The following is a 23,575-nucleotide window of genomic DNA, read 5'->3' as shown; positions in this document are numbered from 1 at the left end:
CAATATTTTATTACTAAATTCTTTATATTAGTTATAAGTATAAACACATTGAATTATATTTATAGAAACCAGATATGAATGAAATGATCCACACTTATGCTGTTATAATATTCTATACAAAGATCATAAAAATATACCTTTACAATTTACCTTATTCACAATGAACACATTAAAATATCACAATATGGACCGCAAACTTCAGTGTTAGATAAACAATATACCAAGATATTTCACCCAAATCTTACTGGATTTCAATAGATTTAAGATAACTTTCAGACAAGTATAATTAAGTTATTTAGCCCACAAATGATTCTATATAACTTCAACTGAAAACACCAGAAATTGTATATATAATTATTAATGCAAACAGCCAATTTATGTGACTAGCTAAGACTACACAGGACTGTGGATATAAGCATAAAATACAAAGTGTGCCCTTTTAAAATTACTAACTGTAATCAAACTATAGCCTTTGATTTAAAATATTAAATACTAGTCCTAAAGCCCGTTCACACGGGCCATTTTTTGTAATACAGCGGTCCTTGCTTTCTCCCTCCCCCTCTCTTTTGCTCTCTCTCTCCCCCTCTTTTGAGCTCTCTCCCCCCTCTCTTTTGAGCTATCTCCCCCTCTCTTTTGCGCTCTCTCTCTCCCTCTCTCTTTTGCGCTCTCTCTCTCCCCCTCTCTCTTTTGCGTTCTCTCTCCCCCTCTCTCTTTTGCATTCTCTCTCCCCCCTCTCTTTTGAGCTCTCTCCCCATCTCTTTTGAGCTCTCTCTCTCCCCCCTCTCTTTTGCGCTCTCTCTCCCCCTCTCTTTTACGCTCTCTCTCCCCCTCTCTTTTGCGCTCTCTCTCTTTCCCCCTCTCTTTTGCGCTCTCTCTCTCCCCCTTTTGCGCTCTCTCTCTCCCCCTTTTGCGCTCTCTCTCTCCCCATCTCTTTTGCGCTCTCTCTCTCCCCATCTCTTTTGCGCTCTCTCTCTCCCCTCTTTGGCGCTCTCTCTCTCCCTCTCTTTTGTGCTCTCTCCCACCCTTTCTTTTGCGCTCTCTCTCTCCCACCCTTTCTTTTGCGCTCTCTCTCTCCCACCCTTTCTTTTGCGCTCTCTCTCCCCCCCTCTTTTGCGCTCTCTCTCCCCCTCTCTTTTGCGCTCTCTCTCCCCTCTCTTTTGCGCTCTCTCTCCCCCTCTCTTTTGCGCTCTCTCCCCCCTCTCTTTTGCGCTCTCTCACCCACTCTCTTTTGCGCTCTCTCACCCCCTCTCTTTTGCGCTCTCTCACCCCTTCTCTTTTGCGCTCTCTCCCCCTTTCTTTTACACTCTCTCTCCACCCCTCTTTTGTGCTCTCTCTCCCCCCTCTCTTTTACGCTCTTCCCCCCTCTCTTTTGTGCTCTTCCCCCTCTCTTTTGCTGTCTCTATCCCCCCCTCTCTTTTGCTGTCTCTCTTCCCCCTCTCTTTTGCTGTCTCTCTCCCCCTCTCTCTTTTGCTGTCTCTCTCCCCCCCTCTCTTTTGCGCTCTCTCCCCCCTCTCTTTTGTGCTCTCCCCCCCCCTCTTTTGCGCTCTCTCTTCCCCCCTCTCTTTTGCTGTCTCTCTCCCCCTCTCTCTTTTGCCGTCTCTCTCCCCCTCTCTCTTTTGCCGTCTCTCTCCCCCTCTCTCTTTTGCCGTCTCTCTCCCCCTCTCTCTTTTGCAGTCTCTCTCCCCCTCTCTCTTTTGCTGTCTCTCTCCCCCTCTCTCTTTTGCTGTCTCTCTCCCCCTCTCTCTTTTGCTGTCTCTCTCCCCCCTCTCTCTTTTGCTGTCTCTCTCCCCCTCTTTTGCTGTCTCTCTCCCCCCCCTCTCTTTTGCGCTCTCTCCCCCCCTCTCTTTTGTGCTCTCTCCCCCCCTCACTTTTGCGCTCTCTCCCCCCCTCTTTTGCGCTCTCTCTTCCCCCCCTCTCTTTTGCACTCTCTCTTCCCCCCTCTCTTTTGCCGTCTCTCTCCCCCTCTCTCTTTTGCCGTCTCTCTCCCCCTCTCTCTTTTGCCGTCTCTCTCCCCCTCTCTCTTTTGCCGTCTCTCTCCCCCTCTCTCTTTTGCCGTCTCTCTCCCCTTCTCTCTTTTGCTGTCTCTCTCCCCCTCTCTCTCCCCCCTCTCTATCTCTCTCCCATTTTCCATCTATCGCCCGGCCACGCCCCCTTCACGACTGGCCCAGTCACGTCCGACCACGCCCCTTCACATCCGGTCACGCCCACTTCTGCCACTGCGCAGATCTTCAGCTAGGGAGTAGGGACTCAAAGGCCAGGTGTGTGTCCTCGTGCTGTCTCTACTGCACATGACAGCTTCTGACAAACACACTTGGCCTTTTATTATATAGGATACTTAACAGTTTCTTATACTTTACCCAAATAACCAAATTAATGTTTCATTTTTTTCTCCGATAAGTCCAATTTCACCTCATAAATTAAAAGAGGTACATTTTTGCAAGATGGATGAAAGTTAGGCCCAGATTTGCACGTCAGAGACTGGATTTCAAAGCAAAAGTTTGTCAGTCAAAAACTCAGCAGCCCAGCCTTCTTTCTCTTGCCTGAAGTTATATCATGCAATATAACCCCACCCATTTTTATTCTAATCATTGGTAATAAATTCGGTAGGCCCTTAACGGATTTGTCTTTCCATTGGTCCTCGGAGCTTGTCCCTCTCATTGGTACATTTGGATTTGCATGTATTCTAGTAGTCAATCCATTTGGCTGTCATACCATTTTTAATCCCCTAGGGGGCAGCAGACAATCACAAATGCAGTCTCCATCAACATCGCTAACAGCGTAAAAGGACATGAAACCCAAAATTTTTCCTTCATGATTTAGAAAGAGTATGTGATTTTAAACAACTTTCTAATTTACTTCTATTATCTAAATTGCTTCATTCTCTTGCTATCCTCTGCTGAAAAGCATATCTAGATAGGTTCAGTAGTTGCTGATTGGTGGTTGCACATAGAGGCCTCGTGTGATTGGCTCTCCCATGTGCATTACCATTTCTTCAACAAAGAATATCTAAAGAATGAAGCAAATTAGATAATAGAAGTAAATTGGAAAGTTGTTTGAAATTGTATTCTCTAGCTGAATCATGAAAGAAAAATGTTGGGTTTAGTGTCCCTTTAATTATCTAACCTTAAAAAATGTTTATCAAATACTTTAATTTCCAGTATAAATCACTTAAAAAAAATTTTTTTATTTTTTTTATTGATGTTCATTTAGAGGTATACAATGTTGCACAAATAAATCACTTACAATTTTAATATAGATGGGACCATATAGCACCATTTTTTCTGATTATTTTAATATGAAACATCAGTATTTTATTTATCATATTCTAGAAGATGTCTTAAAAGTTGTATTTTTATGAGGGACTAGTAGTATCAATCAATGAAATATATATGTCTGACTTATTCTGTATATCAGCGTATTTGATATACTGGCACATATTTCATTTCCTAGTTTCATCTTATCTAGAAATCTCATCTTCACATCAGTTCTTCCTGTAATGTTCACTAGATTTCTGGAAAACAAAGAAAAATTTATTCATTATTAAATAACTTAAGCATTTATATATACTAATGTAGTTATTCATTTAATTTATTACAAATCTGAAATGCATTTCTCAGATCCATGGAAGTATACATTTTTATACAATACTGAGGTATATTTTACTTGAAATTTGTAATTTAAAATTAATTTTAGAGTTACAATGCAAGACATTGTTAGCCAGCACAGATGTGGATCCGAGGTCTAGGGGCAATTAACAGGTCTGTGCTAATTACTATATTCTAGAATTTCTGTTCGCTTATCTGACTTTATGTGCAGAATGTCGTCTCCAACCATCCCATGATGTATGCTGGGTTGGTTGATTATCCCGTCCCTGTTATGACCTCATGTGGAGTGATGAGCTTCAAAGCTAAATCAATTTAGAGATTTCAATGTTTTTAGAAGTCCTGTCTATTTCTTTTGTCCTACAAGTCTGTGTTTCAGACCAAGAGGGGGGTTGCTTTACAAACAGTTTCACAAATAAAATGAGTTCTTGGTCTTATTATATATCTATGTGTAGATAAAATATACATACATATATATTATTTAATAACACTCACAGATATCCTGACATCTCTAAGCTCTTTTGTAAAAATACATGACCTCTAGACAGTGTATGATGTTGCATAACACTGTACCTGCTAATCACGGAAAGCCGTGATTGGAAGAAACTGGATTCATCATTTCTGACGTATGAAGAGGCTTCCGACCACCGGGGGAATCACTGGAGCAGCTGTCAGGATTAAAAGGTAAGTTTTTTTGTTTGTTTGTTTTTTAAGAAAACTAGTGAAATGTCAATTTTGATGAATTAAAGTGCCCTTGTTTTTAATAGGATTATTAAAAACCGGGCACCGATTCATCTAAATTGACCTTCAATTTAAGTCTGGCGGTGAAGTTCTTCTTCCAGACCGCTTCATCTTCAATCTTCATCCCGGCGTTGCAGCGGCGGTGCCATCTTCAATCTTCATCCAGGTGTCAAGGAGCGGAGGGGGCGCGGTCATCCGACGTAGAGGCTCCTCTTCATGCGATCGTCCGCCACACACTGAAGATTGAATGCGTGGTACCCGTTTTATATTGGGGTATCTTGCATTCTTATTGGCTGAAAATGTCAAATCAGCTAATAGGATGAGAGCTGCTTACATCCTATTGGCTGTTCAGATTGGATGAAGATTGAAGATGGCGCCGCATCCGCAACATCGGGATGAAGATTGACGATGGAGCCGCCTGGAAGAAGACCTTTACAGTCGGACTTTAGGAATGGTGAAGTACCTATTTCAGGGTTAGTGTTAGTTTTGTTTTTTTTTGGGTGTTTTTTTTTTTTTAAGATTAGGGCTTTTTATTTTTTAATGGGCAGTAAAAGAGCTGATTGCCCTTTTTTTAAAGTAAAAGAGTTTTTAAACTTTATTTTGGGGTTGCTTTTTTGTTTTTAAGGGGGATTAGATTTGGAGTAACTTTTATTTTGCATAATGTAGTTTTGATTTTTTTCTGTAATCTTAGATTTTTTGATTTTTTTAAATCTTAGTTTTTTTATTTTTATGTAATCTTAGGTTTTGTTATTTTGAGTAAGGGTAGGTTTTTAAGTAATGTTAGGGTTTTTAAAGTATTTGTTTTATTATTATTGGTAAATGTAGTAAGTATTTTTTTATTGTATGTTAGTGTATTGTAATTAGGGTTAACTTAGGGGGCTCAGTTATTAGTTTAATACTTTGCATTGTGGGGGGTTGGCGGTTTCGGGTTTAATAGGTTTATTAGGTAGTTGGCGTTGTGGGGGTTGGCGGTTTAGGGATTAAAAGGTTAATTAATTTGCCTTGTCAGATTAGGGGTTAATAAATAACTATTAGGTACTTTGCGATGTGGGGGTTGGCTGATTAGGGGTTAATAGTGTATTAAAGGGACACTGAACCCAATTTTTTTATTTTGTGATTCAGATAGAGCATGCAATTTTAAGCAACTTTCTAATTTACTCCTATTATCAATTTTTCTTCGTTCTCTTGCTATCTTTATTTGAAATAAAAGCCATCTAAGCTTTTTTGGGTTAAGAACTCTGGACAGCACTTTTTGATTGGTGGATGGATTTTTTCCACCAATCAGCAAGGACAACCCAGGTTGTTCACCAAAATGGGCCGGCATCTAAACTTAGATTCTTGCATTTCAAATAAAGATACCAAGAGAATAAAGAAAATTTGATAATAGGAGTAAATTAGAAAGTTGCTTAAAAATTCATGCTCTATCTGAATCACAAAAGAAAAATTTTGGGTTCAGTGTCCCTTTAAGTTAAATTGCGATGTTGGGGGTTGGTGTTTTAGGGGTTAATGCTTTTATTAATATTTGCTATGTGAGGGGGTGGCGGATATAGGGATTTTGACGTGTCTGTTTAATTTTTGGGGGGTGGGTTCGATTTTTATGGACGACTTTAAAAAAAATAGTTTTTTTACTTAGGCACCGGCAGTTCATAAACTGCCGTAAGTCACTGGTGACTCCAGAAATGTGTATTTCTGCACATATATTAACGTCTCCAGTTTTTCCGACTTACAGTAGTATATCCTCCAGCGCCGTATATGTGATTCACCCGATGTGCAAGGTGAATTTACGGTCGGTGTGGGTTTCAGGAGTTGCGCTGAAACTTACGCCGCAAATGTAATCTCGCCCATATATATAAGAAATGTTACAAAGCATGCAAAAAAAGCAATCCAATTAGCCAAAATTGAAAATAAAAGATTAAATGCAAAGGATTCTAAGTCAAACCCTAAAAGGTTTTTTAAGTACATAAAAAATCTAAGCACAATATTGGTACACTAAAATGTGTAAGGGGTAGCATGATTAACAGTGACAGGGAGAAGGCTGAGGTGCTGAACTGGTTCCTCTCTTGTGTATACTGAAGAAAAGAACTAATGGGAAATACTTTAAAACAATCTAGAATATACAAGCCCATACCATAACTGGATATCAGGAAAATAAACTGGATAATATTAAGGTAAATAAAACTCCAGGCCCAGATGGAATACAACCAAGGGTTTTATGGGAACTTAGCACGGTTATAGCCAAACCTCTATTCTAAAGTTTTTAAGACTCAGTCATAGTACCTCAGGATTGGCATAAAGCTTATGTCACTTATTAAAAAGGGAAGCAGGGCTGATCCAAGAAGCTATAGACCAGTTAGTCTGACAGCATCATGTTCCCCCGACATTTAATAAATCTACCCCTATGAGTTAAAATCAGCATGGTGTTTTGAGAAATAGATCATATCAAACTCTTTGATTCTACAAGGAAGGAAGTAAAATTATAGATAAAGGGGTATTAGTTGATATGATATCCTTGGATTTTGCAACGATGTTTGATACAGTGCTACATGAGAGATTAATGTACAAAATTAAGGGACTGGGAATAGCTGAAAATGTTAGCTCATGGATAATAACTGGATAAAAGACAGGGAGCAACGAGTAGTAGCAAAAAGTTCCTAGTGGACTCCCCCAGTGATCAGTACTAGGCCCTGTTCTTTTTAATATTTTTATACAAAGTTGTGTATGGTCATAAGATCAGTGATCTACAAAAAATAGAAGAATGGGCAGGTAAATGGAAACTTAGATTTAATACTGGAAAATACAAGATCCTACATTTTGGAAGTAAAAATAAGCAGGCAACCTATTATTTAAATTGGCCTAGAGGAGGAGAGGGATTTGGGAGTAGTAATAGATAACAAGCCAAATATGGGTGCACAATGCTGGTCAGCGGCTTCTAAAGCTAATAAGAAACCAGCATGTATTAAAAGAGGCATTGATGCAAGAGAGGAAAGTATAATTCTGTTACTATATACATCCATGGTAAGATCTCACCTCTAGTATGGAATGCAGTCCTGGGGACTGATCTAAAAAAAAAGACAGAAAACAGTCAGGAAGGTGACAGCATAAGTCTAATATTTATTAGATAAGACAAATAACGGGCAACGTTTCGGGATGTTATCCCTTATTCATGCCATGCCAAACAAACAATTCTCACACCTTTATATACCTAAACACCACTAGGTGGCGAAAGAGAGAATTTAACCCTATCAGTACATCAAATGTTAAAAACATACATACACAGATTGTTGCATTATTACAAAAAATCTATCTGGCTTGTGTTGTATTTTTTATCTGATGACAAGGTGTAATAAACTGATCCCATTCCACTAGTGTGGGTTATAGACGTATATAAACTCTCAACGTCTAAACTAAAGAGTATAAATTTATTTGTAGTCAACTCCAAGGAGTTCAGTTTATTCAGAAAGTCACCAGTGTCTTTAACAAATGAACTGGGCATTTCTACATATGGGCGCAAAATTTTATCCAAACCAACTCAGAAATATGTATAATAGATATTTAAATTACCCAAGTCCATTTACATGGAAGAGATACATGGAAGCAAAACTCGAAAGGGAATTGTTTCTGAAAGATAAATGGGCGAGGGAAGATCTGAAGACTAGAGCCATTTACCAGGGGCACCAGGGGATATCCGCCAAGCATCTTGCAAAAATTTTTAAGTTCAGAAAAAGTAAGAACTTGATTACATTAATCAAGTCAGGAACAAAAACATACACACAAAACACTGAAATATCTAACGCATTTTATAATTTCTACAAAAAATTATATGCAGAGACACCCATCGATAACCATGAAAAAACGTTATTCTGGCAAAAAATAAAGCTACCGCAAATAACAGTTGATAATTTGCAACAACTTAATACACCTATTACAGAAGCGGAGGTGGACATAGCAATTAACAAAGCCAAGATAAACAAGGCTCCTGGACCAGATGGTCTTACTGCAGAATTCTATAAAATTATAAAAGATGACATTACACCTATATTAACAAAGCTTTTTAATATTTATTATACTCAGAACGAAATGAAATCACCTTATTTTTCAGACTCAACGATGGTCTTACTGCAGAATTCTATAAAATTATAAAAGATGACATTACACCTATATTAACAAAGCTTTTTAATATTTATTATACTCAGAACGAAATGAAATCACCTTATTTTTCAGACTCAACGATAACCTTGATACATAAAAAAGGGAAACCGAATGAAGATATGGGGTCCTATCGACCCATATCATTATTAAATAATGACTATAAGATCTGTATGTCTATCATAGCAGATAGAATGAAAAAAGTGGTAGGTGATATAATTCACGAAGACCAATCAGGTTTTATGCCAGGTAGAAACGTAGTACGTAACATTCGTAGAGTGTTATTAACTTTAGAACATTATTTCCACAAATTACAATATCCTAATAAAAAGAGAATACCAGATCTCGCACTATTAACAATCGATGCTGAAAAAGCATTTGATTCCATAATATGGGATCACATGTTTACATCACTCACCAACTTTGGTTTTACAGGAAATTTGGTCAAATTCCTTAGACTAATTTATGATAAGCCACGTTCACAACTGCTAGTTAATGGGGAGTTAACACAGTATGTTACACTGAATAGAGGGACACGGCAAGGTTGTCCACTTTCACCCCTGTTATTTAATATAGCATTGGAACCCTTAGCCGTCAGCCTAAGAAATTAAATTTAAGGTATTAAGCTAGGCAATCAAAATTTGGTTATTTCATTATATGCAGATGATATAATTCTATTCTTACAAAATACCAATATTAATATCCCAAAAATTTCAGAAATAATCCAATGTTACAGTCAATTTTCAGGTTATAAAATCAATTCAAACAAATCTGAAATATTATGGATAAATAAAACTACAAAGAGCTACTCAAAACATTTATTTAAAGAAGTAGATCATATACATTATCTTGGAATCAGTTTAGGGAGGGATCCCAGAGCCTGGTACCATCTTAATTATGATATACTTTTTGATAAATTGATTACTGATATGAAAAGATGAAATATTCATTATTTTTCACTATCGGCAAAAATAATGCTCTTAAAAACGATCTTCTTCCCCCGAATAATGTTCTTACTACAAAACTTGCCTTTATTTATTTTAAAGAAAGATATAAACAGATATAATACTTCACGTGCTAATTTTATTTGGGGGGAAAAAAAGACATCCTATGTCGATAGAGAAGCTTACACAATTAAAGAAATTTGGGGGACTCTCACTTCCTAATCTACAATATTATAATTGGGTGACATTAGTGAAGTTTGGGGTGGACTGGATTACAGAAGCCAACTATGTCACGTATTACGAAATAGAAACGGAGCTGGTAAAGCCATTTAACCTAAAAGCGATATTACATTATCCATATAACAAATTACCAAGTAACATCAGCACTATGAGCATAATGGCAAATATAGTACAAGCTTGGCAGAAGTATTTAAAGTCAATGGAGTATTCTTATCAGATCTCTAGATATCTTCCTATTATAGGCATATTGGATTTTTCTCCAGGTATAGAAAACAAAGTATTTAGGAAATGGGGGGGACAGTGGATTGATTCATTTGACACAGCTAAAACACCCTGACTCGAGATTAATATATACATTTCAGGAATTGAGACAATTATATATATATCAAAAGATTTTTATGCATATCTCCAAATACGAAATTACCTTCTCCAAAAAATATCCCTATATGGATATGATTGGAATAAACCTGAAATAGATTCTGGGGTTAAACTATATAAAGCGGGCAAACGTTCAATTTCATATTGGTATAAAACCCTACTAACAAAAATTGGAGCAGAACATATAAATAAGCTTAAGGATAATATAGCTAAATACTATCCTGCAACCCAAACTAAAGACCTGCAAAATAGTATAGATCTTGCAGAAAAAGCCACGACACTAATTAGCTGGAGAGAATCGCAAATGAAAGTTATTAACAATTTTTATTTAACGCCACATAGAATGAGTAAATGGGCAAAAGGAAACCAAACTAGTAACTGCTTTAAATGTTATAAGGAGAAAGCAGACTTGATACACTGCCTGTGGTCTTGTCCCAAAATTAAGCACTACTGGGCCAAGATAAACTATTGGATAAATACATTTTTACATGAGAACTTCCATATGACACTACATCATAGTCTTTTCTTACTGAAAGGCAAGACAGAACCCGGAGAACAAAGATTGATAAATATGGCCATTTTGGCTGTGCAATCTCTGATATTTAAGAGATGGAGATCCCCTGGTGCTCCTGGAATCCCTGAATTCGTAGATAGTATGAAATTACAAATGACTATCGAATTGCAAGATTTGAAGCCAACCTCAGCAAAACAATTTAGATCTTTTTTTTCTAAATGGAAGACAGTTATTCTATCTTGGCCTCGGCCAATTCAACTACAATTTATTGCCCCATTAATAAACACAATACCCTTTATCACTTTAATAGTAGAAGGGTTTCTGCCATATTACTTGCTACATCCGCAAGATTGTGAGAAAGTATAAATTGATCTATATTATAACATATGGCTTGGATTTGTTAATTTTTTTTAAATTTTTTTTGTGGAAAGAAAATGTAAGAATAGAGAAGTTTATAATATTCAGACAGGAGAATTGTTATAATGTATGGTACTCTGTAAGCTAAAGTTGCAATTGTTGTTATGAAAAAGTGTTTGTACATTGCACTAATTTTTTGTTTGTTTTTCTGTGAAAACTAAATAAAAAGAAGTGAAACAAAAAGATGAATGTTAGTGAAAGCAGAATTAGTGCTGTCTACAATTGGGCGGCCAGGTGGCATACTTAGATTTTTATGCACTTTTGGTAAAGTGTAAATTACAGGGGTGCAGGGTTTCTCAATTTTCAAAAAAACAGCAACATCTTTACCTATAATACCATTTCTTAATGCAATACATATACAGTTATCGATTTCTTTTTGTATATTAAATATTGGATTATAAGCCAATTTCTTATAAACTGTTGAGTTGAGAATAAATCTCATTAATATAGTAATCTTTATCTAACAGCACCACTGCTCCTCCCTTATCGGCCCTTTTTAAAATTATGTCAGTTTTTTCCTTAAGGGAGTACAAAGCACGTGTATGTTCTCTAGATAAATTATTAGCCTTTTTTAGAAAATTCTTGTTCTTATATTTTTTCAATTTTATTCTGTAAAAGACAAATATCTTTCTGTACTAAGGCTGCAAAAGTTTCAACACTGTGGTTTACATTGCCAGGACTGCAGACTTAGAAAAAGTTCAGAAAAGGACCACAAAACTAATAAGGGGAATGGAGAATTTAAGCTATGAGGAGAGGTTAGCCAAACTGGTGGATAGGTGACATGATTACTTTATATAAATATATTCAAGGCCCACATGTAGAGATGGCAGAAGCTCTCTTTATTACAAGACAATTGTTTGTGACAAGAGGTAACAATTTAAGGCTGGAGGAAAGAATTTTAATCTCCAGCAACTTAAATGTTTTTTTTTTTTACTGTAAGAGCAATCAAATTGTGGAATTCATTACCTAAGGAGGTAGTAAATGCCAATACCCTAGCTTTTTTTTTGTAAGTATATTTAGTTGTGTATAGGTTGAACACTATGGACTTCTGTCTATTTTTTTTCCAGCCTCTTCTACTATATTAACCAGCCAGTCTATTATTTTACCAAGCTGTCAAGTAAAACTTGTACAAAAATATTGGACACTTAAATGTTCAGTATTTTTCAAGTCTCCTACGTGTCAACTAAAAGTAAAGCGTGTTATTTGCCTCTATGCATTACAAAAATGGCCCTAAAATAAGTAACACTGTGTATTTTCTATTATATGTGTTACAGGCAGCCATGGGGGTGTTAAATTATTGCTGTGTGTGTGCTCCTAGGATAAAAGAGTCAAATCACTACTAAGTATGTGTTACTGGCAACCAAGGGGATAAAATGACTGCTCAGTTGTGAATAAATTTGGTGGGATAAAAGGTGGGGCCTAAGGTTGATCCTTTGTGCCCAGTCACATATACGTTGTCTGGTATTTTAATGGAGCACAACTGGCAACCCTATAGATAGCCTATCCAGTGCTGAACACATTACAAGCAGAGGATCTGTTTAAAGGGACAGTCAAGACCCCAAAAAACTTTCATGATTTACATAGAGAATGTAATTTTAAATAACTTTACAATTTACTTTTATCATCAATTTTTATTTGTTCTCTTGGTATTCTTAGTTGAAAGCTAATTCTAGGATGTTCATATGCTAATTTCTTAGAGCTTGAAGACTGCCTCTAATCTGAACACATTTTGAATACTAGAGGGCATTAGTTCATGTCTTTCATACAGGCAACATTGAGCTCATGCACGTGAAGTTACCCTGGAGTGAGCACTGATTGGCTAAAATTCAAGTCTGTCAAAAGAACTGAAATAAGGGGGCAGTTTGCAGAGGCTTAGATACAAGGTAATCACAGAGGTGAAAAGTGTATTTATATAACAGTGTTGGTTATGCAAAACTGGGGAATGGGTAATAAAGGGATTATCTTTCTTTTTAAACAACAAAAATTCTGGTGTTGACTGTCCCTTTAAGGAGTCTATCGACAACCCAACAGGAGGAGGCTAAGGGACCTGTTACCGGGGATAATGTGGCAGGCTTGCGGCTAACTCCTTCAGTGGGAGTAATTGTTTCACTGCCCAATACTCCAATCTCCCCACTTTCTCTAAGTAGCAGCTCTCTGAAGTGGGAAATGGGCCTCAAATCATTCTAACAACCCCGCTCAACAAAGAATATGGAACATCTCAATTCTTCACCTTCCTCTTGTGAGGCAAAGATTAAAACTGGCATACTAGAGAGGTGGGAAGGATTAAGTGTTCTTGGTGTTGTAGTAATCTTTGCCTCCTCCTAGTGGCCAGGAGTAATGGCTTGTGGACTTTCACCACCTTATGAAAGAAAATAAAAATATATGTCAAACGCACTTTACACATATACACTTATTACAGGCAATCAAAAAGGTCCAGAGACTCCTTGGTTTAAAGATCAGAAGCCCCTCTAAGTTTAAATAGTCAGATGATCACTGTGGTAAAAGTGATAATTTTATGTAAACAAATGTGCATTTTTTTTGAGTAGAGTCTCCTATGAACCCTAGAAAAAGCACATACACACACAAATGTTTACAACATGGTTTAAATATAATTTTTTTCACGCCTTTTGTTAAGTCTTCATGTCATGATATACACATAAAATAACAGTATAGTATAAATCTGCTGGGTCTGCTGACCCCCCCCCCCCCTATAAAATATGTGTGGGTTTCTCACTGGAAAATGGCCTACAGTGCAGCTTAAATGAACCCAGTTACTGTTTTAAAAAATATCTGCCTATCTAATAGTATATACAGTATGTATTAATAGTCAAACTGGACTTTTAAAACCTTGTTATTTTTTGGTATTTAAAGTTTTGCTTTGTCAAGTTCTAAAACAGAGTGCATCCATTTTGTAATTTGTCTTAAATCAACCAAACGTTTGGCTCAGAACTCTAAAATAGATTAGCACATAGTTGCTAACTGTCCTGTTTTTCCTGGGACAGTCAATATTTTTTGCTTCTTGCCACTGTCTATTAAGTCTGTCCCATGTTCAGTTACTTAGTTTAATATTATTGTGTGCAGTGTAGTTCTCCCACCACAGAGGTTGCTGTGTGTAGAGAGGTGTCAGGTAAGGGGAAGCCATGTTATATATAATACCAGTGTGGGTAGGAGGCAAGGGATGATGAAGCAAGGCATCTCACAGTTTGGAACATGGGTAATTTCCCCTATTTATACACTGAGGCTTTGCTTGGCAGGGGCTCAAGATTTACTGGGGCATTTCTGGATCTATTAATCTACTGTCCACAATCGCTGCTGCAGCAAAGATAAAAACAAATGACTACCTATTTGTGAAACTTTCAATAGTGTTTTAGCAAAAGTAAAAAAATAAAAAACATACCCTCGATATATCCACATATATTGTTTTCCAGTCCAGTAGCCCCACCACAGTAGTAAGCAGGTTAAACATATTGAGGTAATATCATTTTCTAATTTCAGGCTGTGTAACATTAGATAAACTAGGGTATTTTGTGGTGTCCTGCTTTACAGATGATGAAGGGTTAATAATGTAACCCTTGCTTGCTTATCTTGGTTCTTACTGTAAAGGTATTCTTTGTATGCCAATTCTATGCTTGAGAGTAAAAGAGGTGATGAGAAGCTTGGTGATTTAACCTGCATTTAAGGCTATAACAGTGCAAAAAAAAATTGTCTAATAGAGCAATTTTATTATCGCACTATTGTTAGCATATAACCATCTGTTTAACCTCTGCAAAGTGATTAAACAGATAAAGTAATCTCCAGTGCAGCAATGTACTACTGGGAGCTAGATGAGAACATTTTATGAATTAGTGACAAAAGACAAATGTGTGTAGCCATCATTCACCAGTAGCACATTGCTGTTACTGAGGATATGTATTTATTCTGTTCAACAAAGGTACCTAAGGGAACAAACTAAATTTCATAGTAGAAGTGAATTTAAAAATGAAATTCTCTATCGGAATCATTAAACATTAATTTTTTAGCTTTGTGTTGGATTAGTTACCCTCGTATGACACATTTATGTGCCTCCCAGTTATTAGCATGAGAAGTATGGCTATAGTTGTTAAGTGAGAAATATTCGGCAATACTCTTACCTATTTCGGAGGTGATTTGTGGGTCGATCAATAAATTGTCATCACGTCTCCATATGTAGTCTACAATGGGGGTCTTTGGCCAGAGGACAGCACATGAGACAGGTGCATGGTCGGTCCAAGTGAATGGGCATTTGTCACATTTGGGTATTAAGGTGAGACCGTGCATGTCTGTAAACCAGTAATCTATCCGCGAGTATTTTTTGTGCGCATTTGAATAAAACGTTTAATCCTGACCCATGGGTTGTAAAGTATGCAACACGTCGTGTAGATTTATGCTAGTCAGGGAAGACTTAATCCCTTTTATTTTGTGTTTGAAATACTGGAGGTGTTGTTGGACGTATCTAGTGTTGGGTTTAGAGGGACATTAAAGTCCCCTCCCAGAAACAGGATTCCTTTCATGTGGTCCAGGAGGATGTTCAATATTTTTTTGAAGAATAAGTGTTGATCCTGGTTGGGGGAGTAAAGGTTTAGTAAAGTGATGGGGTGGCCGTACAGTAAACCCACTAGCATAATAAACCGACTTTCTGGATCTCTGATTGTTTGGGATACCTAAAATGAGACAGAAATATGGAATACAATGCCCACACCATTTTGTTTCTTAGGTCCTGATGCAAAATATGCTGTAGGATATATATAGTGTGACCACTTGGGTTCTTTTTCTTTTTGGAAATGTGTCTCCTGTATGTATATAATTTTACCATTTAATGTGGATAGTTCACACATAGCTATAAACCGTTTACCAGGAAGAAGAGGGAAAAAAAAAGAGAGGCGCTTGTGTGTACCAGTAGAACAATATAGATGGCTTGTATACATCCACAACAGGGTACTCACATTTTAGTGGAGCACTCATACAGTGCTATCAGGCGCGTACTGGGTAAGCCCAGCTTGCTGAGTTTCCAACGTGTGTACAGGAACACTTATGGCTCTGATTTATTTGAGCTGGAAATAGCGACTGCCAGAAGAAGCAACCCCACAGGTCAAAGCAGGAAGCAATGAGGCACACAGAGATTACCACACAGAGCAGATCTAATCCCAGTGATAATGATTGGTAGGAGGTGGTTATAATAAAAAAGATCAGTGGAGGTTCCAATATTGAATAAAAAGTGCAATTTATTAAAACAATAATAAAAACAGGAACCAACAGGTAGGGCATATAGTAACCTTCCTTGTGAACATGCAACGCTTTTCTCAGCGTTGGTGAGACAGCAAATGCCATTTATTCTCAATACTTAGATTCCATAACAATTTTCCACAACCATAGCAACCATCTCTATTTCTGTTGCCAATCCACCTTTTAATACAGCTCCTGGTCTTGCTTGAAAGAATACAATATGCTTAACTTCTTATCGGTTCCAAGAAAATTAAAATATAATTTTATATTTATTTTCAAAGGGACATTCTAGAAAATTAGAGTAGTTAGATGTTGTTGTTTTTTAATCAATATATAGTAGCTTATGTTTTTCCCCTAGAATGTTCCTTTAATAAATACCTATTATCTATATACATCCAAAGGGAATTTAAAGGGATATAAAACCTACATTTTTCCTTTCATGATTCAGATAGCGCATACAATTAAAAGCAACTTTCTAATTTACTAATTTTCTAAATTTGTCTTCGTTCTCTTGGTATATTTATTTGAAAAAGCAGTAATGTAAGCTTAGGAGCCGGACCATTTTTGCTTCAACACCAGGGTACAGCTTGCTGATTGGTGGCTACATTTAAAATCAAATTCATACTGTGATTCAGGACCACCATACAGGACAGTTAAAAAACGGATACATACATATGCTGACAGTGACAAATGGTAAGGGAGCACATGGGGACAATAACACACACACAAGCTACACAATTATTTTTTCAGTTCAGTTCATCCACTGACTACAGACCTGTGAGGATGAAGGGCAGGAATGCAAGCACTGCTTCACTGTGATGAAGGAAGAAACGTCAGCAGGAATTCAGTAACTACTTCACGGTGTTGAAGGAAGAAACGTCAGCAGGAATGCAGCCACTACTTCACGGTGTTGAAGGAAGAAACGTCAACAGGAATGCAGCCACTGCTTCACCGCGTTGAAGGAAGAAACGTCAGCAGGAATGCAGCCACTACTTCACCGTGTTGAAGGAAGAAACGTCAGCAGGAATGCAGCCACTACTTCACCGTGTTGAAGAAAGAAACGTCAGCAGAAATGCAGTCACTACTTCACGGTGTTGAAGGAAGAAACGTCAGCAGGAATGCAGTCACTACTTCACGGTGTTGAAGGAAGAAACGTCAGCAGGAATGCAGCCACTACTTCACGGTGTTGAAGGAAGAAACGTCAGCAGGAATGCAGCCAATGCTTCACCGTGTTGAAGGAAGAAACGTCAGCAGGAATGCAGCCACTACTTCACTGTGTTGAAGGAAGAAACATCAGCAGGAATGCAGCCTCTACTTCACGGTGTTGAAGGAAGAAACGTCAGCAGAAATGCAGCCACTACTTCACGGTGTTAAAGGAAGAAACATCAGCAGGAATGCAGCCACTACTTCACGGTGTTGAAGGAAGAAACGTCAGCAGGAATGCAGCCACTACTTCACGGTGTTGAAGGAAGAAACGTCAGCAGGAATGCAGACACTACTTCACGGTGTTGAAGGAAGAAACGTCAGCAGGAATGCAGACACTACTTCACGGTGTTGAAGGAAGAAACGTCAGCAGGAAGGAAGACACTACTTCACGGTGTTGAAGGAAGAAACGTCAGCAGGAATGCAGACACTACTTCATGGTGTTGAAGGAAGAAACGTCAGCAGGAATGCAGACACTACTTCATTGCATTGAAGAAATGTCAGCAGGAATGCAGCCACTACTTCATGGGGTTGAAGGAACGTCATTAACAAAGTCAGAGGGCCAGATTACAAGTATCGCGCTTATTTTTTAATTAGAGATGTCCGACCCCTTATCATACTTATAGAATGACACTGTGGGCCCCCCTTTTTTTCCGTCTCCCTCCTCTTAAAGGGAAAGTAAACCTAAAATATAATGTTATATAATTCTGCACATAGTGCAGAATTATATAACATTATATTAGTGCTATCGTTATAAAACTTATTCCCTTTTAATTTTTTTAAAATATGTCAGTTTTTCAGACCCGCTCTTTGTGCTTTTCTGAGCGGGTCTGTTTTTATTACACAGTGCATCGGGCCAGCTGTATAGTCACAGCCCGGCCCGACCGCACCATAACACTAAGTGCAGCTCGCTCCTGCTGTCAGACATTGTCAGAGCAGAAGTAAGCAATAGCCAGTAGGTGGAGCTGTCCGCTTGTGTTGCAGCAAAGCCAAGCAAGCTGAAATTAATCAGTTTAACCAGACCTGAGCTATCGAGTAGATTTCAAAGGAACAAGATCTTCCTGTCTATAAATCAGTCCAGATTGGAATGCATAGAAAGAACTGTTTGCAGAAAAATGCAAGTGAAGTCTGTGTTGTGTGATTATTTTATTAGGTTTATAATGCTGTTTAGCAAATGTTTTTGTTCATTTAACTTAGTTTAATTATATATTCTGTGTTGTGTGAATATTTTATTAGGTTTAGCATTTGAAGTCTTCATTTCAAAGCTTTTAAAATAATGTATTAGTGGTTACTTATGACAATTTTGAGAGGGGGGCCTGGAACCTATCTCCCTCACTTCCCATTGACTTACATTATAAACTGGGTTTCGATTTACAACCGTTCCTTCTGGAACCTAACCCCGGCGTAAACTGAGGGCTACCTGTATGTATATATATATATATATATATACACACATATATACAGCTCTGGAACAAATTAAGAGACCACTGCAAAATTATCAGTTTCTCTGGTTTTACTATTTCTAGGAATGTGTTTGAGTAAAACTACTGACCTTTCTCTCAAATTCCAAATGAAAATATGGTTATTTAGAGCATTTATTTGCAGAAAATAACTGGTAAAAAAAACCAACAACAAAAAAAAGATGCAGTGTTTTCAGACTTTGTATAATGCAAAGAAAACAAGTTCATATTCATTTTTAAACAACAAAATACTAAGGTTTTAACTTGAAAAGAGTTCAGAAATCAATATTTGATGGAATAACCCTGATTTTCAATCACAGCTTTCATGCGTCTTGGCATGCTCTCAACCAGTTAGCTGTTAGGTGACTTTATGCCACTCATGGCACAAAAATTAAAGCAACTTGGCTTTGTTTTGGCTTTTGACCATCCATTTTCCTCTTGATCACATTCCAAAGGTTTTCAATGGGGTTCAGGTCTGGAGATTGGACTGGTTATGACAGGGTTTTGATTTGGTTTTCCTCCATCTACACTTTGATTGACCTGGCTGCGTGGCATGGAGCATTGTCCTGCTGGGTAAAAAAACATAATTTATGCTTACCTGATAAATTCCTTTCTTCTGTAGTGTGATCAGTCCACGGGTCATCATTACTTGTGGGATATTAACTGCTCCCCTACAGGAAGTGCAAGAGGATTCACCCAGCAGAGTTGCTATATAGCTCCTCCCCTCTACGTCACCTCCAGTCATTCGACCAAGGACCAACGAGAAAGGAGAAGCCAAGGGTGTAGTGGTGACTGGAGTATAATTTAAAAAATATTTACCTGCCTTAAAAAAACAGGGCGGGCCGTGGACTGATCACACTACAGAAGAAAGGAATTTATCAGGTAAGCATAAATTATGTTTTCTTCTGTTAAGTGTGATCAGTCCACGGGTCATCATTACTTGTGGGATACCAATACCAAAGCAAAAGTACACGGATGACGGGAGGGATAGGCAGGCTCTTTATACAGAAGGAACCACTGCCTGAAGAACCTTTCTCCCAAAAATAGCCTCCGAGGAAGCAAAAGTGTCAAATTTGTAAAATTTGGAAAAAGTATGAAGCGAAGACCAAGTTGCAGCCTTGCAAATCTGTTCAACAGAGGCCTCATTCTTAAAGGCCCAAGTGGAAGCCACAGCTCTAGTGGAATGAGCTGTAATTCTTTCAGGAGGCTGCTGTCCAGCAGTCTCATAAGCTAAACGAATTATGCTACGAAGCCAAAAAGAGAGAGAGGTAGCAGAAGCTTTTTGACCTCTCCTCTGACCAGAGTAAACGACAAACAGGGAAGACGTTTGTCGAAAATCTTTAGTTGCCTGTAAATAAAATTTAAGGGCACGAACTACATCCAGATTGTGCAAAAGACGTTCCTTCCTCGAAGAAGGATTTGGGCACAAGGATGGAACAACAATCTCCTGATTGATATTCCTGTTAGTGACTACCTTAGGTAAGAACCCAGGTTTAGTACGCAGAACTACCTTATCCGAGTGAAAAATCAAATAAGGAGAATCACAATGTAAGGCTGATAACTCAGAGACTCTTCGAGCCGAGGAAATAGCCATTAAAAATAGAACTTTCCAAGATAACAACTTTATATCAATGGAATGAAGGGGTTCAAACGGAACACCCTGTAAAACGTTAAGAACAAGGTTTAAACTCCATGGTGGAGCCACAGCTTTAAACACAGGTTTAATCCTGGCCAAAGCCTGACAAAAAGCCTGAACGTCTGGAACTTCTGACAGACGCTTGTGTAACAGAATGGACAGAGCTGAGATCTGTCCCTTTAAGGAACTAGCGGATAACCCCTTTTCTAAACCTTCTTGTAGAAAAGACAATATCCTAGGAATCCTAACCTTACTCCAAGAGTAACCTTTGGATTCGCACCAATATAGGTATTTACGCCATATTTTATGGTAAATCTTTCTGGTAACAGGCTTCCTAGCCTGTATTAAGGTATCAATAACTGACTCAGAAAAACCACGCTTTGATAAGATCAAGCGTTCAATTTCCAAGCAGTCCGCTTCAGAGAAGTTAGATTTTGATGTTTGAAAGGACCCTGAATCAGAAGGTCCTGTTTCAGAGGTAACGACCAAGGTGGACAGAATGACATGTCCACCAGATCAGCATACCAAGTCCTGCGTGGCCATGCAGGCGCTATTAGAATCACTGATGCTTTCTCCTGTTTGATTCTGGCAATCAATCGAGGAAGCATCGGGAAAGGTGGAAACACATAAGCCATCCTGAAGGTCCATGGTGCTGTCAAGGCATCTATCAGGACCGCTCCCGGATCCCTGGATCTGGACCCGTAGCGCGGAAGCTTGGCGTTCTGTCGAGACGCCATGAGATCTATCTCTGGTTTGCCCCAACGTCGAAGTATTTGGGCAAAGACCTCTGGATGAAGTTCCCACTCCCCCGGATGAAAAGTCTGACGACTTAAGAAATCCGCCTCCCAGTTCTCCACTCCCGGGATGTGGATTGCAGACAGGTGGCAAGAGTGAGACTCTGCCCAGCGAATTATCTTCGATACTTCCATCATTGCTAGGGAGCTTCTTGTCCCTCCCTGATGGTTGATATAAGCTACAGTCGTGATGTTGTCCGACTGGAACCTGATGAACCCCCGAGTTGTTAACTGGGGCCAAGCCAGAAGAGCATTGAGGACTGCTCTCAATTCCAGAATGTTTATTGGAAGAAAACTCTCCTCCTGATTCCATAGTCCCTGAGCCTTCAGAGAATTCCAGACAGCGCCCCAACCTAGTAGGCTGGCGTCTGTTGTTACAATTGACCAGTCTGGCCTGCTGAATGGCATTCCCCTGGACAGATGTGGCCGATAAAGCCACCATAGAAGAGAATTTCTGGTCTCTTGATTCAGATTTAGAGTGTTGAATGGAATGAAGGACACGGCATGCATTTTGAAGTTTTGTTAACCTGTCCTCTGTCAGGTAAATTTTCATTTCTACAGAATCTATCAGAGTCCCCAGGAAGGGAACTCTTGTGAGTGGAAAGAGAGAACTTTTCTCTTCGTTCACTTTCCATCCATGCGACCTTAGAAATGCCAGTACTATCTCTGTATGAGATTTGGCAGTTTGAAAGCTTGAAGCTTGTATCAGTATGTCGTCTAAGTACGGAGCTACTGAAATTCCTCGCGGTCTTAGTACCGCCAGAAGAGTGCCCAGAACCTTTGTGAAGATTCTTGGAGCCGTAGCCAGTCCGAATGGAAGAGCTACAAACTGGTAATGCCTGTCTAAAAAGGCAAACCTTAGATACCGGTAATGACTTCTGTGAATCGGTATGTGAAGGTAAGCATCCTTTAAATCCACTGTGGTCATGTACTGACCCTCTTGGATCATGGGCAAAAATTGTTCGAATAGTTTCCATCTTGAACGATGGAACTCTTAGGAATTTGTTTAGGATCTTTAAATCCAAGATTGGCCTGAAGGTTCCCTCTTTTTTGGGAACTACAAACAGATTTGAGTAAAACCCTTGTCCTTGTTCCAACCGCGGAACTGGATGGATCACTCCCATTAATAAAAGATCTTGTACGCAGCGTAGAAACGCTTCCTTCTTTGTTAGGTTTGTTGACAACCTTGACAGATGAAATCTCCCTATTGGGGGAGAGGATTTGAAGTCCAGAAGGTATCCCTGAGATATGATCTCTAACGCCCAGGGATCCTGAACATCTCTTGCCCAAGCCTGGGCGAAGAGGGAAAGTCTGCCCCCCACTAGATCCGGTCCCGGATCGGGGGCCCTCAATTCATGCTGTCTTAGGGGCAGCAGCAGGTTTTCTGGCCTGTTTGCCCCTGTTCCAGGACTGGTTAGGTTTCCAGCCTTGTCTGTAGCGAGCAACAGCTCCTTCCTGTTTTGGTGCAGAGGAAGTTGATGCTGCTCCTGCTTTGAAATTACGAAAGGAACGAAAATTGGACTGTCTAGCCTTGGCTTTGGCCTTGTCCTGAGGCAGGGCATGACCTTTACCTCCTGTAATGTCAGCAATAATCTCTTTCAAGCCGGGCCCGAATAAGGTCTGCCCTTTGAAAGGAATATTAAGCAATTTAGATTTAGACGTAACATCAGCTGACCAGGATTTCAGCCACAGAGCTCTGCGTGTCTGAATGGCGAATCCTGAATTTTTAGCCGCAAGTTTAGTTAAATGTACTACGGCATCTGAAATAAATGAATTAGCTAACTTAAGGAATTTAAGTTTGTGTGTGATGTCATCTAGTGTGGATGATTGAAGTGTCTCTTCCAGAGACTCAAACCAAAATGCTGCTGCAGCCGTGACAGGCGCAATACATGCAAGAGGTTGCAATATAAATCCTTGTTGAACAAACATTTTCTTAAGGTAACCCTCTAATTTTTTATCCATTGGATCTGAAAAATCACAGCTATCCTCCACTGGGATAGTGGTACGCTTAGCTAAAGTAGAAACTGCTCCCTCCACCTTAGGGACCATTTGCCATAAATCCCGTGTGGCGGCGTCTATTGGAAACATTTTTCTAAATATAGGAGGGGGTGAGAAAGGCACACCGGGTCTATCCCACTCCTTAGTAACAATGTCAGTAAGTCTCTTAGGTATAGGAAAAACGTCAGTACTCGTCGGTACCGCAAAATATTTATCCAACCTACACATTTTTTCTGGGATTGCAACTGTGTTACAATCATT

At 38.8% G+C, this 23,575-nt stretch overlaps 1 long non-coding RNA gene across 1 annotated transcript in view; it reads right to left on the bottom strand.

The window, feature by feature from the left end:
• Positions 1-3,164: 3,164 nt before the first annotated feature.
• The window catches only part of LOC128663632 (uncharacterized), a 35,895-nt gene continuing 15,484 nt past the window's right edge, over positions 3,165-23,575 (bottom strand). Inside the window, exons 2-4 of the long non-coding RNA XR_008402891.1 lie at positions 7,371-7,402; positions 4,176-4,270; positions 3,165-3,511 (exon numbers count right to left, since the gene is read on the bottom strand). This is a non-coding gene — a long non-coding RNA (uncharacterized LOC128663632). The remainder of the gene's footprint in view (positions 3,512-4,175; positions 4,271-7,370; positions 7,403-23,575) is intronic.

The sequence above is a fragment of the Bombina bombina genome, chromosome 6, assembly GCF_027579735.1.
Source record: "Bombina bombina isolate aBomBom1 chromosome 6, aBomBom1.pri, whole genome shotgun sequence".
Taxonomy (NCBI): Eukaryota; Metazoa; Chordata; class Amphibia; order Anura; family Bombinatoridae; genus Bombina; species Bombina bombina.
The sequence above is the reverse complement of the archived record's forward strand: the minus strand, read 5'-3'. Positions and strand labels throughout refer to the sequence as shown.